Here is a 16,706-nt window from a genome sequence, read left to right as displayed (position 1 = left end):
AACAAACACAGAAAGATAAAAACTTTGCAGCAGAAAGTGGAAAATGATAGTTGTATTCTGGATTTCCTTGTAGCTACTTGGAAGTCATGAATAAAAGAAAGAAGAAAAAAAAATGGCTGCAACTCTTGGAGCTAGGTTGACTGTTCTGAAAGTCTTGATTTGGGCCCCAATCCTTCAGGTTGCTAGTGAAGAATATCTCAAGACTGAAAAATTCTTACATTAAAAGAATGCAAGATCAGGTCACCTAGGAAATGGCTTCCTTGCCATGGCACAAAAGCTTGAATCTGGAAACATTAACAAATTCAAATACAGAGCTGAGCATGGATTGGAGTAAGATCAAAGAAAAATGTGTTCACTTCAGAAACAGTTGCAATGCTAAAGTTTCTGCTCACTACTTTCAATATGAAGAGACTGGATTGATAAGCAAAATTATTATCTTTGTTTTATTAATTTATTCTGTACTAAACCTTGTATGCCAGGAATTTCAGAGCATCACCAGAAGGACAGATGTCAGCAGTAGCCAGCCAGTGTTTTCAAGCTGCTCAGAAGAAGTTTTTCACTTGTATTCCCCCTATGAAAGGTTTGAAATTCATTATTAAACAGTGTGGCATTTCATGCCTGCTTGCTACTTTGCGTCCAGGAACTAAATAGTTTATTTTGAGCAGTGTAGCTGTATAAGTCAGAGAGGTTGTTTGCTTTTGATGTTGGATGGTTCCTATGTTTGACTGCAGTGCCATACACTTTTTGTAGCTGTGATCAGATCACACATCATAAAACAACACACACTTCTGCCTTGAAATGGATTTAGAAACATTAAATAAAAACATGCTTAGAGTAATGTTTTTCTGAAGTAGAAGATAAACCATTAAAAAACAATTATTGATTTCAGATTTCTGAAAAACGTTTTGACATGTTTTCATTTTTACTAGCAAATAGTAGGCTTCTAGATACACCCAAAGGAATCTTATTTCTGTATTAGCTCTTCATTACATTTATGTGTTTGGAGATTAGTTTGAACTGTGTAGGAGTGAGCAATAATGATGCTGTCTGCTCCACATTCGAGTTATCTACTAAGTTAGGAAGTTCTACTTTTTCAGAAGGTAAAAAACAACATCGCAGTGGATGGGGTACAGTTTGTTCCACACGAATTGGCTGTCCAGCCTTGAGGCAGGAGAGCACAGGAAGGGCCCCAGACACCTCTTGTGTATGACCAACAGCATGCGACCCACCTCTGCTTTAGGAATAAAGCACTCAGCTCTGCCCAGGCCATGCAGCTCTCCCTCCAGCCCTTGCTGCAGCCTATGAACTGACTTGCACATGAAGGCACATTCTGGGTGTAGGTGTACTAAAACTAGCTTGCTGTATAGTGGTAGATTTAACTTCAAGACAAACATGGGCCTTTTACTATGTATTACAAGCAAAAGTATTCTTTTACTGGAAATGTAATAACAGTTCAAAGTTTAAACATCTTACTCCATACTCATTGTATGCCTGATGTCTAGACCTAGAAATGACTCCCATCTCCCAGAAGAAGGCTCTTTTTAGACTGAAAATCCATGAACAAACACTGATTTAGTGCAATACAGGTCTATGATTTCTTCCAGAGAGATATGTGATAGAGAAACTTTGTCTAATCTAGAGACACATATTTTAAAACAGCAGCAACATAGTTAAGAAATTGATTTTTTTACAAAAGGTAACAAAACCCTCTACTGCTTTTCTGACATTTAACTAAAGATGAACTTACTAATATGTGTTGGTCTTCTGAGTTATTGCTGATGAGCATATTCTTCTATCAACAACAATTAATCAGTCAGCTTAAAAGACGTTAGTATACAGTGTTTTTCACCTCCAATAAATCACAGTGTAGAAAAACATAAACACACAAGAGAATGTTTACAGATGGAAAGTCTGACCTAAGGCTTTAAACACACTCAGACCACCAGAGTTTTGTCCGCTTGTGACTTACATGCCCTTTGCAAATGGTCAGCTGTGTGGCACTGGTGACATTCCAGAGCAAATCCCAAGCATAGCCCTTTGCAGCAGGGCTCTTTAACAAGAGGAGTGACATGCTGCACAGCAACAAAGTGTTTTATGTCAGTAGACACCTTCTGTGACTCAAAAGGGCAATACTGTTCAATGGCTGCCTGATAACTTCCTGACACAGCAAGCATTTGTGGGCAGCTATAAGAAAAATGCCCACAGTAGATTTCTTAGAAGCAGCACTTATCCAGAAGGAGTTTTTAACTAAAAGGACAACAAAAATAATGGACTTTTTTTCCTAAAGCTACTGCTTGGACGCAAGGGATGAATAGAAGAGGATAACTAAGGAAAAGCCTGTAGCTATCAACTAAATTGAACTGGTGAAGACAGAATTTAAATAGTTTCAGTGGGGAAAGAGCTTTCATACCAGCAGTATAAAACCAGTGCTGCAATTTAAGTAATAAAAAGTTCATAAAATAGCAACAAAACATTATATTCAGATTAATTCTTCTTTTTTTTTCTTTCTTTTATTTTTTACTTCCTGTGTTACAGTTAATCCCCCTGAAGGATGTGGAAAGCTCAAGGTTTCAGACTGTTAGCATTGCATTAACAGGAGTAGAAGGAAATGGGGAGACTGGGCAAGCTTGGTGAGTCCATTTAAGACGTCCTTGCAACTTTACTTCAAAAAACCGTGAAAGCAATAAAGAAAGAGTACATTCCTGTTTTCTACCAGAGCATGGCTTATAGAATGTGTTTCATGACACACTTCCATCAAACCAAATCAACCCTAAACCAGAAATCTACCTGAGAAACATTGCTAGCGAATTTTAGATTCACTTGGAGGTGATTTCTTAGGGACAAGGATCCCCGATATACATCTGTCAGAGATCCTTGTTGCAAAGTCATTATGTAGCCATTAAGATCTAAAGGAAGCATACTGGTCCTAATCTTCTGATTGCAAAACTAACAACCTTGCATGTTGATTCAAAACACTAGCCAGCTTGAGTGAACACTAGTATTACAGACTTTAAACCACACAGTCTTAGGAAGCAAGTACGCATTCAGTCACTGGCAACAAAACCCTAGGGCATCATGCCAGCATAATTCACTAGAGCTCACCGGAGAATTCACAGACTTCTTTTGCTGTAACAACAGTCAGGGCTGTTTAAGATGAGGCTTTTTTCACTATAGATATTTGCTCAAAGATTATGAAACTACTCAGGAGGATGATGTTGAAGATGTAGTTAGCATGATACTGACACCGTGAGCAACAGCTAAATAGTAAGTTAGATCATGCAGTGTGCGTGCTTATACATATTAAATAACATATACAAGCTCTGTTGCTAGAAATATGCTGCTTTTGGAGAATAACCCTTACATTTCTGAGGGTATTTACATTCTGTAAACATATAAATATAAATATAGGAATATATAAAAATATAATATGTAAATATATATTACATATATACTATGCCATATAGTATAAGATATAAAACAAATACAGGTAACATGAAATACATAAAACATAAAATATATTTTTAAAATTAATAGTAGTTTTAAAATGCTTTCAAATAGAAAAGAAGAAAAGAATTGATTTCCTCCTGAGCTCTAAGAGGCCTTTCCCTCTTCTTGGCAGGAGTGGATTCTGTCTGCAGTCACTGCTTAGGCTCCCACTGTCCAGCTGGGAGCAGAGAGGTGGGCTAGGACACTTGCTGCCACAACATTGGATAGTGGTTTACAGGCACACACTGGAGCTATGGTTCAGGTCAGCAGCCGAACCAGAGGTGAGATTTGTATCCTGGCAGGGCTCTTGTGTCCTTTGGTCTGCTTATGGAATCTTCTGTAGGTGACTTCAGAGTCTGTAAAAGCTGTTTACATGACTTTTATGGCTTTGTTTTTTTAATGGAACTGGTATATTCTGACATTTTTGTTGAAAAGACCTAAACATTTACTCTGGAGTGAAATCATAAGAAGCCAGAGCTGCCAGTGAAATGCAACTCAGATAAACATTACTTCATGGTAATTATTTGATAAGGCATATAACTTTTTTTTTTTTTTTTTTTTTTTTTTTTAATAAATAATAGTAATAAAAATCTTCTAAGACTGAGGTAATTTCTTTTATTTTGCTTTCATGAATTCCCTCTTTATCCTTTGCATTGAGTGAGAACAAATGGATTCATTTTGGTCTCTGGTACGATGTACATGTTATAAACACTGATTTTTTTATTATTATTATTTTATTTTTTACAGCCTCATTAGCTCATTAAGGTATCCAGAGTTTCACTAGGTTTTGTTCTGCACAGGATGCTAGGCACCCTTGGAAATAGGATGCTTGTCAAAGGCTGCTCCTGTTACACTCTAATAAGAAGTTCACCTTTGAAATTTTCTCCTAGTTACCATGGGATGATCCTGTCATGTGGCAATTGTTTTCCAACTAAAAAGTTTAACTACAAAAAGGATGACCTATAACTTTTAGATGGAGATTGGGCAGGTTTATATTAGGATAAATATATTCGGTGCCTAGATAAACCTGATTTCTCGTCAGTAAACAGGTAGGCAGTTGCTTTTCAGCAGCTTTCCACTGTGGAAAACATAGTTCTAAATTATTCAGTGGAACTAGTTTCCTTGTTCTTTACACTCTTCAGAAGGAAAAAGTGAGAATTCTTATTCATATCTATACCCTAGAAAAATGTAGTGCAAGTTTTCATTACATAAAGACAGCTTTTTATAGTTATGATGAATACTGAAATTATGATCTTGGAATCATGATTAATTGCTAAAAATTAGTTATAATTTGAACCAATATCCCAAATTTTCCTTGACTTTTTTTTCATTAGGCTTGAAAACACTAAGGCTTTTTTTTTCTTAAATTAATATTTAACAACTAAGTTTCCAATATCCCTGCCCTGGAAATGAATACTGGTACTTCATGCTTTGCCAAAAACTAAAGAAAGTGGTTGGTCATCGCATAAAATAGAAATTCAACCAAGAAGACTAAGTTTTTGAAAGAGTACTTTCATGAAATCCAACAGGGAAGCCTTTAACAGGCTATACTAGAGACTAAAGCACCATAACTTTGCCAGAACAAATTTCATGACTTAGTTCACTTAAAAGCAATTCAGTGTATGTATTCCTGTTTACTTATCCAAGCAAACGGATTCCATCCTTTTTTCATATGTTAGAGATCTGGACCACTGCTTGTATTGTGGATGTCAAACAAATGGAATCGCAGTCTATGAAAAGCAGACCTTGGTTATCCAAGGAAAAGAAGGAATGTGATATTAAAAGGGACCATCTGAAAGCCCTCAAGCAGGATAATTGATTAGTGACCTTTATGAAGCTATTATTCCTTCTCCGTTCTGCTTGGCCTTTAATACAAATCTTACCAATCTCTACCCTGACTCCTTCGTCTTTCCTTTGTTGAGATCCCACCCTCTATCTGCTTTTTAATCTGTTTTTTCTTTTTTTCATTCTCAGACTCTAAGTTCATTCCTTCTGCAACATGAAAAACTGGTTTGTTTTACTGAATATCACCCCATTTTTATGCTTCTGGGCATTCTACTGTCAAAACTTACTGAGGATCCATCCTTTTCTTGTGTCAGATTGCTGCATCTACATTTAGTGTTGGGATTTTTTTGCTTGTTTTTACTTTCATTGAGTGTCTGAAAGCCCTGTAAAAAAAGATTCAGTTTTGTTAAAAAAAGAGCAATTCAGATTCACTAGACAATGGCAGGGAGGTAAAGCCTCCGTTATTTCAGATTAGAAGATATTTGTTGAATAAGGAAAAGGTTTTGCGCATTATATCCCTAAGAGAGTTTTTGCCATGAGTTGTATTTCCCAGATGTTGAGGACTTCGGATATTTGCTTTCTGAATGTGGACAACAGCTAAGGCTCCTTCAGGACTTTTAAAGAAGAAAACCTAAGGTTCCTGTTTTCCTGGTCACTGTCACAGCAAGCATCAGGTATTTTAAACACAATCTCTGTGAAAACTGAAGAAATTACTTTTAAAATATTCACAACAAAGGCATGCTACAAATGTACTTTTACTTAGATAGAGATCAAATGCTAACAAAATTCTTGTGAAATTACCAGAGATAAGAGTCTTTATTGTCCTATTCATGGAGTGATACTAGAAAAATAATAACAGGAAAATAAATATTAAGATAACGGCATCAAAAGTTTTCCTTACTCTCAAATTAGAGCTAAGATTGATGCATAACTTATACAAAATCATGAGGAAATGAATACTATCTTCAGAAAGCTATAAAAATGAAGTACAATAATAAATATCTTATGTAATAGTTCATATTTTTCTGTATTATAGGCAGATAATATATGTGATTACTTCCCAGTTGTCACATTAACATTAGTGCTTCTTCAAAGCTTTTTCTCTGGCTCCATACACTTCATACTCTACATAATACATCTCCAATACTTATACATGATTTACACCGATTACACAGTGCTTCATTTATGTATTAAAATATACAAATGCAATGGATTATGAATTGGGAAAGGAGAGTTAGCTTTATGTAGTAAATTTTCCAGTTTCCATAGTACTTTCCTAATTCTGTCAAGTTAATTGATGTACTGCTGAACACTTGACTCTTAAGTAGACTCTTGATTCGAGAAAATTAAAATGAATGCTATTTGTTCCTCTTCATTATTACACACTTGTAAATGAAAACAGTCATCTCCCTCAAACTAAAATAGTTTCCTACGATAGGAGAAACCTGGTTCTTTTCCTCAAATGTATATTTTTTCCTTCATGAACAGTACTCTCATAAATCTTAACCATGAGAGAGAACGTACTGCAGAGTTTTTATACTGACTCTGACAGTCTAAGAGTACTGTGAGAGTAGCAAGACCTTTGTGGTATTGCTGGTACAGAATCATTTTTCTCTTTTATATCTTTTTAGTCAGTCTTTTCAAACACTTCATCTCTCTCCAGAATCAGTGACCACTCTGGACTTTATATTGCGGATAGAAGTTACTTCAGTTTAAATCATAGGAACAGTGGAAGATAAAACTCTAGAGGTTGTACTGAAAAATACTGCAGACTGTGCTCTGGGATAAATAATCATTGAGACCCCCATTCCAGTATGCAAAAGAAGCAACCAGGAAAGGACTTGGCTCTAAAGGAAAAAAAAATGGAAACTTATTCAAATCATTGTTACCAGAGTTCAAAAATCTTCCAACATTTCCCGCTAGTTTTTATAAAGCTGACATTTCCCTCAGAATTTTTACCTTCTCCTCCTTTCATACAGCTAAGAGCATCAGGATGCTCATCTATCTATCAGAGCCTAAGTGCTGAATGTCTTCAGAACCCCAGTGTTCTCTCCTTTTTCTTTTCCAAAATGTGCTCATTCTGCTCGCACCCACCACCTGCACCTGGCGAGCTTGCTCAAAGGGATGACCATAGGAGTGATAAGTAGAATATTTTCACTTGCAGAAAAGCATAGACAAGATACCAACAAAGGAGTCCTGAGCTTGAGTTTAACACGGGAAACTGACCTTTTCACTAGATATTTTAATGTGATCTCTCTGCTCATAGTAAAGATTGAGCCTAATAATCACAGCATACATATTTTCAGTGCCTAATGTCATCTCTTGTTCTATACCTTCTCTCATAATGACCATCAGCAAAATCTCAGTCTCATCCATCAGTCTTTCCCCATGCCATGAACCAACGTGCCATGGGACCAACATCACTTTCTCTCCCATGGTTCCCATAGCTGAGTCATCTGCAGTCAACAAGAAGGCCTGACCCATAAACAGAAACAGGCATCAAAGGCAAAGAATGGTTCTACAGCTGCATTTCCAATTTATAGAAATATTAAATAGCTTTATTTACATCTTTGGATTTTCACAGCTTGTATTCATAACGATGACATTCAAGTTTGGCATTTCCTGACAGTTAATGATGTATGAAGATCAGGCTTGGTGCTTTCACCAAACATTTTACTCCAGCTATTCATTAGCTGTAGGGAAATCTCTCCTCCATTGGTCATTATTCCTTAATCATGCTCATGAATTCCACCCATTAAATGCACCCTGGGTATATGATGAAGCATTATAAGAGTGTGTAAATGAGAATTTTAGTGACCTTTTTTTCTACCTAATGGGTACTGTATGCTATTTGCACTTTTAGAGTTAAGGCCATTTCAGCTTTTTTCCATTATATAATCCTCCCCCCCCCACCAATGGTTTATAACTGTGCAATAAAAATTCACTCAGTTTGAATCTTGGCAAACAAGGTTTTAAGTTGGAAAAAAAGTCACTAAAGCCAAGTTGGAGTTCAAAGAGTGTGAAACATGAAGGAAGCTGTGCATTTCTGTGCTTGTATAAATGTGTAACAGATTAATTCTTTATATTTATTGAAATTTGACTACCATACACAAAATAAGGTCACAACTGAATGTGTTTTTCTTGGTCTGTGACTCAAGTATATTAAATATAGTACTTATTGTCAGACTACGGAATAAAGAAAGGTGGTACCTTGGAGAGAAAAATAATCATATGAATAACTAAATTGAACTTGAAATAAAGCTCAGAATATGATGTTTTCCCAAGATTTTCTATTTAAGTAAGGAATTAAAGCATTCATTTAAATGAAACATGATCTGTCTCCCAGTCTCAGAAACTCAGAGTCCTCTTTCCCCTCAGAAATACACTGTAAATAGTAGTGATGTATTTAGATTATTTTTATTCACCTGTTGGTCCTCTTCTGGGATAGGATTCACATGGAATCCACCTACAGCTAAATGCTCTGATATATGAATTGGTTGTATAGAAAAATTTCAGAGGTAGCTGATGTAGGCTGCAAAACAGCCAGACCTTCTGGATGAGTGGATCTAAATAGGTGCAATAATATAATGGAGAAAAGGAAACTTAAAACACAAAATAGTGTTCAAAAATATTACCCCACTGTAAGTAAGCAAGCTCTTTTGTATACCATGTAAGATAGATTACTTTTATCATGTTCCACATGTTGAGGGAAGTAGTGCACTTGATCTTTGTGAAAGAAGGAGCTGTTATGGCAAAACATCTCAAAGAGCCCAGGGTTCAAATATTTACCTGTGTAAAACAGGTAGATGTTTCAATAGCAAGTAGACTAAAAGAGACGTGGTCTCTAAACATGTGAAAGTTGTCTTATGCTGTTGCTACACAGTCTGTTTTAATACTCTTTGCTGTTTAAGAATCTGTGAGCTCTGAAGTCATTCACGAAAGGATTTTAGGAACAACCATAGTGAGTGAGTGCTAGACCACTCAGGATTAAAAAGGCTTTTTTTAAGCCTTACTTAGAAAGAAGAAAGATGAGGAGAAGCACGAGCAGAAAGCCAAGATCTAAGTAAACCAAAAATCTCAGGTCTTATCATGAACAGTGCAGTGATTTCTCTTTTGAAATATGCTCTGACTCCTTCTTTTAGTGGATTCCTCTTTTTAGTGGATGCTCCTCCATCCAGTAAATTGACCTTATTTTGTTTGTTAGGGCTTTATTTTTCATAAGAAAGTATCTTTTCAGCAATCTGCATTTTATCATTCAGTCTAGAAGTCAGTTTCTGAAACATCAGATTTTTATAATGCCTCCATGTTTTCATGGAAAAAATAACAGACACAAAGGGCACGGTAACAATATCTGATAGAGCCAATTCTCAGCTACAAAGGACTATTTTTCAATATAGTCACCACCATTAGCTGTGTTGGTTTTTTTTACCAGCAATGACCAAGAGGCTGCATGCTGTACTTACATAAATCTGCACCAGCAAAGATCGTTAGTGCAGTGCTCTGTGACAACAGCCAAAATGCGCCACCAACCACCTCACTGTGGTCACATCCACTGGTTGTTCTCCCTCAATGTTCACAAGTGTCAGTGAATGTCGGTGGCTGCCATTTTTTCTGCATGGAGAAATTCAGTACCATCTCTTTTCTTTATACACAGTTCCACATCAGATGCCATTGTGCCAGACTGCCCCTCTGCTGCCATATGTCAAATGGCAACAAAATGTAATGAAATATAGGCAGAAAGGTTCAACCTCCACTTCCTTATAACCAACATCTGCCTCTGATGTTATGAACAATCATAATATAATAGGAGACACTACTTTCAGAGCAGCCATCGTATGTCCAATAAATATCATGTAACATACATTATATAATGTGCATTTTATAATAAAGAACTAAGTAACTGTATGGTAATCTTTGTAAAAACTCTAAAGATCTCCAGTTGAAGTACATATACACAAATGATTAAAAACGTATCTTAGTAACAACAATTTTATCTTTTCAAGCAATGTATTCCAACAAGTTAACAATGGAGAAAGAAAAAAATACAGTAATTTTATCAAAGATTTTTATTCTTATATGGATTTTCAGTGTTGTACTGAGAATAAGCTGATGGAGGCTACTCCAGGTTTTTCTTCAGAGATTCATAATGATGAGAAAGTAAGAAATCTATTCCATTTCACACTGTTTCCCACAACATTCTGACACAAAATATATTATGAGAACTTTGGCAAGCCCCAAATATAATAAAATATTCAGTTTACAAAGCAGAAATTGTGTCCCTTTTTCTTCCATAAATCTACAGTAACAGACACTTGTGGCAAAAAAAAAAAAAACAAAAAAACAAAAAAACCACATTTCTGAACACAGAGAAAATACAGATTACTACATAATCATGATGTAATTGGTTGAAAGCCACCACGGCTGTTTTCTGTTGCAAGCTGTATAAAAGATTTTTGACTATTTTAAGTTCAGGACAAAATGAAGTGAGAGGAAGCCTCTGCAGATTTAACTTTTCTGGAAGTCACATGAGCAAGTGAAATGAGATCAACTTGTAAAATAAAGGCAAGCTGGAGCTGGAAAGATTTCTTCATGGTTGCTGCATTACTAAACTCAGAGGAGAACTAAAGCAATGTAGTTACCAGGCTGCATACATTGCTCTTATTTATTCCATACAGTCTTACATCAAGTTAATAGGTATGCATGGTAGCTCATTCACAGATCCACATAGAAACAGGACTTTTAAATGTACAAAATACCAATGCAGAAATTACTTTTCTTCCCAATAACTGCTGTACATATAACTGTCCGATGAACAAATAAGTGTTTTTTTGATCTTTCCCAGGAAGAAGTATTAGAATTCACTCACAAATGCAGTGCATCAATCCAAAGCACTTAGAATTATTTGATTTTCTTTGGGGGCACAGGGTTTCTATTTGAACATACACAGGCAGAAACATCCTCCTCACCTCCCTCTCTCTCTTGCTCTCTCATAAGAGCTGTTGCTATTTCCTGGTTGGATTTCTTAAAGCTTGTGAACTAATTAAATTTGACACCATTTAACTTATTTATGTCCACCACAAACTTAGCTTTCTAAGAAAAGAAAAAAAAAATGAGAGAGCGAGCAGAAAACACAAGGTTCAAGGAGGAGGTGGACAGAGGGCAAAACTAAAGGAGCCAGGCAGCCACGTATACTAATGCTGTCATGCAAAACATTCAGGGCTATCAAAAAATGTGCATACAGCACACAGTGTAGCTCTGCAAACTAGTATCAGCTGGAATTGGTGCATTAGGTTAGCATCTTGCACAGCCAGCTTGCTGTGGGGTGCCTCCAGTTCCTCCATGAGGTACACCAGGTGATGATTCCCCCTGGCAGCAAGGAAGAGTCCATGAAGTGTGACTCTCACAGCTCAGCACTGAGCCAGTGCAGCTGCACATTCAACCAATTCCCCTGCCACATCCCAGCTGTGCAAGAATAGCAGCCCTGTGTCACCACTGAGGAAAAGTGCAGCTGGAGCAAGCAGCCGCTTCATTTCTTTCCTAGCAGCTCTCAAAGCAGCTCAGAGTAGCCCTTTGAGAGGTATAAGGGTAAGTGACATGAGTAGTCTGAATTTGCAACATCCCTTTCTGTGCTCTACCACATGACCAAGTTCTTTATACAGGCACTGAATACCAAGACAAATTTTTGTAATAGGAAAAATCCAGAAAATAAATGACCAACTTATCTGACTAGCACTATGGCAACATACATTTTCTGAAGTAGACTTATGAGCTCAGTTATAATTCGTGTGCCCAAGGCTGCAATTGCAAACTCCCATTTATTACATGAAGATAAGGCAGGCACTTATATCCTTCCTATACCAACATGTAGATGGAATATTTGAACATGCTCTGGAAGGATGAGCAACCCCTGTTGCACATGCAGCATCCTTCCAATGGAGCTCACAGTGTCCTGGCCCTCAGGAGAATTCTGGAGAATCAGCTACTTAGGGCAGGCAGACCCTAGCTTCAGAACAGTGCTCAGCATACTCATAACAGCCCCTAGTCCCAGGACAGGTTATAGAATCACAGAATTGTTAAGGCTGGAAAAGACCTCTAAGATTATCCAGTCCAACCCCCAACTCATCCCCACCATGTCTACTAACCGTAATCTCTCAGGGCCACATCTCCACAGTTCTTGAACACCTCCAGGGACAGTGACTTCCCCTCTCTGGGCACCATGTTCCAATGCCTCACTATTCTTTCTGAGATGAAATTTTTCCTAATACCCAACCAGAATCTCTCTTGTAATTTGAAGCAATTACCTGTCCCTGACACAAATCTCAGTATGCTCACACCAAACTCAGCTCTCACTTCCTTGAGATATCCATTTGTTACAGTTAAAGTCTTTGCAGGGGCAAATGCAGACACTCAGAAGAGTCATTCAAAAAATTGACACTGGGGGAAAAGGAGCCTTAGTTCCAAGTTCTGAATGCAGCACAGGACAGTATCTACAGTTCTGCGTTGAATTTTTTCAATGTACAGTCGCTTTTGGGATGTGCACCAGCATTATTTAATGACACAATGCCCGCTTTAGGGGTGGTAGCTGGAGTGGCAGAAATATCTCTTCCACCTGCAGAGAGCAAAGCTTACGCAAAATGATGCATTGGCTCCCACTTGGAGGAGGATGGGAACTGGTGCGTGGCTGGGGAAGGGACTCACATACTTCTGATGTCTGACAATGAGATTATCTTGTATAAACACTCACTTGAAATTCACCTCTGCATGGTATCACGGCTAATCTTGTCAGAAGCGTCATCTGGAGTGATGCAGTGATATTATACAGGACTTTTACATTTTCACAGCTCCAGAAAGCTTTCCTCTCAGCAAGACACACTCCCTAACACATTAAGATTTTTGTTACAGTGAACTACTAAAAAAATGAAACAAAACTCCCTAAGCCGCTGCTGTCTTCTAACCAGAATTTCCCAGACTTACCTATCAAGACTACGGCTGGAAAAACATAAAATGTCTTCTGTGCACAGCATTAAAGGGAAGGAACAATTTCTTGTTCACAACTCTAAGTGGGGTTGTATTCTCTGGGAGAAGTACATCTGCCTTTCCTCACACGTATTCAGAAGAAAGCCATCTCTTGTCCTGTTCACATAAGTTTGACATGCATGCCTATCTTTATTAAAGAGACATTCATCCTCTGTTTTGTGAGAACAGCTATTGCAAATTATTTTCTTGAATTCAGAATAACACAGTGAACAGGTGAAATGTCTCAGAAGCAATAGTGATGTCTCAAATACAAGCAAGCAAACAGACAAAAAAAAAAAAAAAAAACCAAAAAAAAAAAACACATGCTCATACTTTAAAATATCAAAATATTTGGAGAACGTGGTTAATAGTAGGAAAACAGTTTTTCACGCACAAGAAAAAAATGTAACTTTCAGTCAAACTATGGCTAAAGATTAATGTTTTTAAAGCTGTTCCCTATCATTTTCATTTTGACTAAAATTTATTTTCAAGTCTTCAGGCACCAAATTCTGACCTTGCATAGGATATCTAAATGAAAGGTTAGATATCTGTCTACTTGAAAGAATACAAAAACTGAGAAACTCGTGCCGTAAGGACTGTATTACTGCAAAGATGTACAAATCCTTTTCTTTATACACATGTCAGTAACTTTTAGACTCAAGTAAACAATAGGCTATTTAGGAAGTGTCACATAGAACTTATGGAATTTGTTGTGGTTTTTTTCTCCATCAGGAGTGTTTGATCTTAACAATAGATAAGTATGAGAATGATCAAGGAAATCTAAAAGTAATGTATCTATTAGAAAACTGTATTGGAAAACTTAGTTAATTAGCCTTACTGACATCTTTGTCAGCAGAGCTGCTTTTTACTTCCACTCTTTCACCAAAACAATATTCTTAAAATTGGACAAGAAACCCAAATTGTACAATTTCTTTTCCATATAGCAAAAAACACATCTGCCAAGCATCTTTCCCAGTCAACAGCTCAGAGTCACCCATGAAGACTGTCATCAACTCTCTCCATTAGTGCCAGTGGCCCTAATTTGAATGTCATCATTAGGAAAACTTCTATTTCCATACTTACATATAATGTAAATTGGAGAAATAAATTAACAACAAACTGGTAACAGTCTTAAGTAATGTATTGCCACCATGCTATTGTTTAATGGCTGCAAATTAACTTACAAATATATGTAGTATAAAGAGATCCTCCCTAATAAAAATCCATACAGGCCATAAATAAATGGGAGCATATCTATATACAACAAAATTCTTCTTTTCCTTTACATGACACTTGGCAAGATAAAGTTGTTTATAGCCTTTGTGACTTTGGAGAACCTTTTCTCTGAAGAGCTCCTTCACAAAATACTTACTTTTTTTTTTTTTTTAATGAGTAATAAACCCTTTTTGCTATTGCTCCCATGCAGAGGAGTTTAAATTAGAATTCATACGTGTGTTTCTTTCAAGAATTAATAACATGATAGCTGAAAATAATTACTTCTCCACTTTAAGTTGGAACTGCATTTTTACCAGAAACTGTTCTCATTGAAATATTCAGAGTGCAAGACTATTTTCAATACGAACAGAAGCTTTGGGAAAAATTCTCTGCATACTGAAGTCTGGTAGTGCTGGCAAAAATTCAGGAGCAGCTGAGAATTTACTAATGCAAATGGAGGAAATGCTTCATAAAATTTGAAATCAAATATCTGCCCAACTTGCAGACGCTGTGAAGAAGACAATTAGAGAATACTATTTCAAAAAAAAAAACGTGTTCTACTAAGCAGAGATGGTCCTAGATGGTGCTGCATAGGACCTTCAGCACTACTACTGCTTACTTCTCTTCTAGTCCATTTGACAGATGGATTGGATGATCTTAGCAGACTTTTCCAACCTTAATGGTCCAATAATTCCATGATTGTCACCCAGACTGCTCTCCCATGGGCTGACACCACCTGGTAAGTAGGCATAGTCCCACAGGGGGGACACAGCAGCACAGGCAGCCATTTACCCATGTCTCCTCCAAACCAGCTCTCAGGGATGCACAAAAGCATAGAGGTTGCGCTGACCCATGCTGAACAGAAGCTGGAGGGAGATGAGGGACATGAGACTAGGTGAGAGCAGCAGGGCACATGTGATCACTTTTCTTCATCATCTGAGTGCTGTCTCAAGGTGTTTGGTTTCAGCAGAAAGGTGCCAAATCATCAAAGGGAGCAGACGATGATGAAAGCTATAAATCTATTTAGATTAACTGAAATTTTCACCATTTGGCATAAAGTAGAAGAGCTAAATATTTTTTCTTGCAACTAATCTGTTTTGACTCTATGAAAAACATTTTCATTGCAATAAAGTTATTAAGGTCTTAGCACTTACTGTTTTGTAGTTAATATAAGAACTTTTTTTTTCTCTGTCTGCCTTGCAATAAATTTCTTTGCACAGGTCGGCTCCTCACTCTAGTTCTCTTATTACTTCATTTAAGAGAATAATTTATTTTAAACCCCAAGCCAAACATAGGATTGAAGAGTAGAGGTTAAGAAATTAAATAAAAAGAAAATAAACTTTCACCTTTCATTATGCTTGTCTTAAGTATTTGCTTTATTAAACTTACTCAGTGTTTAAATCTGTTTTATTAAAAACCATCAGTGTTTAGCTTATGCTATTTTTAAAGCAGTCTGTACTGACTGGTATTTAATGGATGGTCCAAAACAGATTTAAAGGGGGTTGTTTGTTTTTGAAAAGCAAACAAATGTAGAATGCTCTACGATAGGCATTTGTATATAACAGTAAACATGCATAAAACTTTGGCCAGTAGTATACCAATTTTTTAAATCAAAATCTGAAGTGCATTTATTGAATCTAGCCTGACTACTTACCAAAGGTATATTTCTATTGCACAGATCAGTGTTTATATTGGTGTTTAACTACAGCCTTTACATATGTGAAAGTCTCTTTAGGCATGTAAAGAAGCAAATGTTGATAGTAAAAGGATTTTCTCTTTTACCCTTAACATCTAGCTGATGCATCAAGAATCACTTATAATTAGCTCAGTTATCACCTCTCATTGAAATCAAGGTGAACTCTGTTACCTATTCAGATAACAGCAGCATTGGACTACAGTGAATTTAGCAGAGTCCGAAAGAAGCCACTGAGTTAGAAATGTTACCTCCGAGCCACCACCCTAATGATATCCACTGGGAATTTTGCCAAAATAAGGACCATGATTAGGGCTTTCAAGTGTTATTATGTCTAAAGCAGTGTAATTCTAGCATCTTCATTGTAACATTGTTTTTAATAGCAGGGAATATGGTGTGAATGCCTCTTTTATTTGCAACTGTTTGCCCTTTGTCTGTATCTGATTTGGTTTGGAAAGCTACAGCAAGAGGCAGAATGCCTCAATCCAGCAAAAAATGTTCCGGTTTCTGT

At 36.8% G+C, this 16,706-nt stretch overlaps 1 protein-coding gene across 1 annotated transcript in view; it reads right to left on the bottom strand.

The window, feature by feature from the left end:
- LOC128080619 (sulfotransferase 1 family member D1-like) overlaps positions 1–16,706 on the bottom strand; it is a 948,073-nt gene that overhangs the window by 652,251 nt on the left and 279,116 nt on the right. The window lies entirely within an intron of this gene.

The sequence above is a fragment of the Tympanuchus pallidicinctus genome, unplaced genomic scaffold, assembly GCF_026119805.1.
Source record: "Tympanuchus pallidicinctus isolate F22 unplaced genomic scaffold, pur_lepc_1.0 scaffold2, whole genome shotgun sequence".
NCBI lineage: Eukaryota > Metazoa > Chordata > Aves > Galliformes > Phasianidae > Tympanuchus > Tympanuchus pallidicinctus.
Note: the sequence above shows the minus strand (reverse complement) of the source record. Positions and strands in the feature narration are given on the sequence as shown.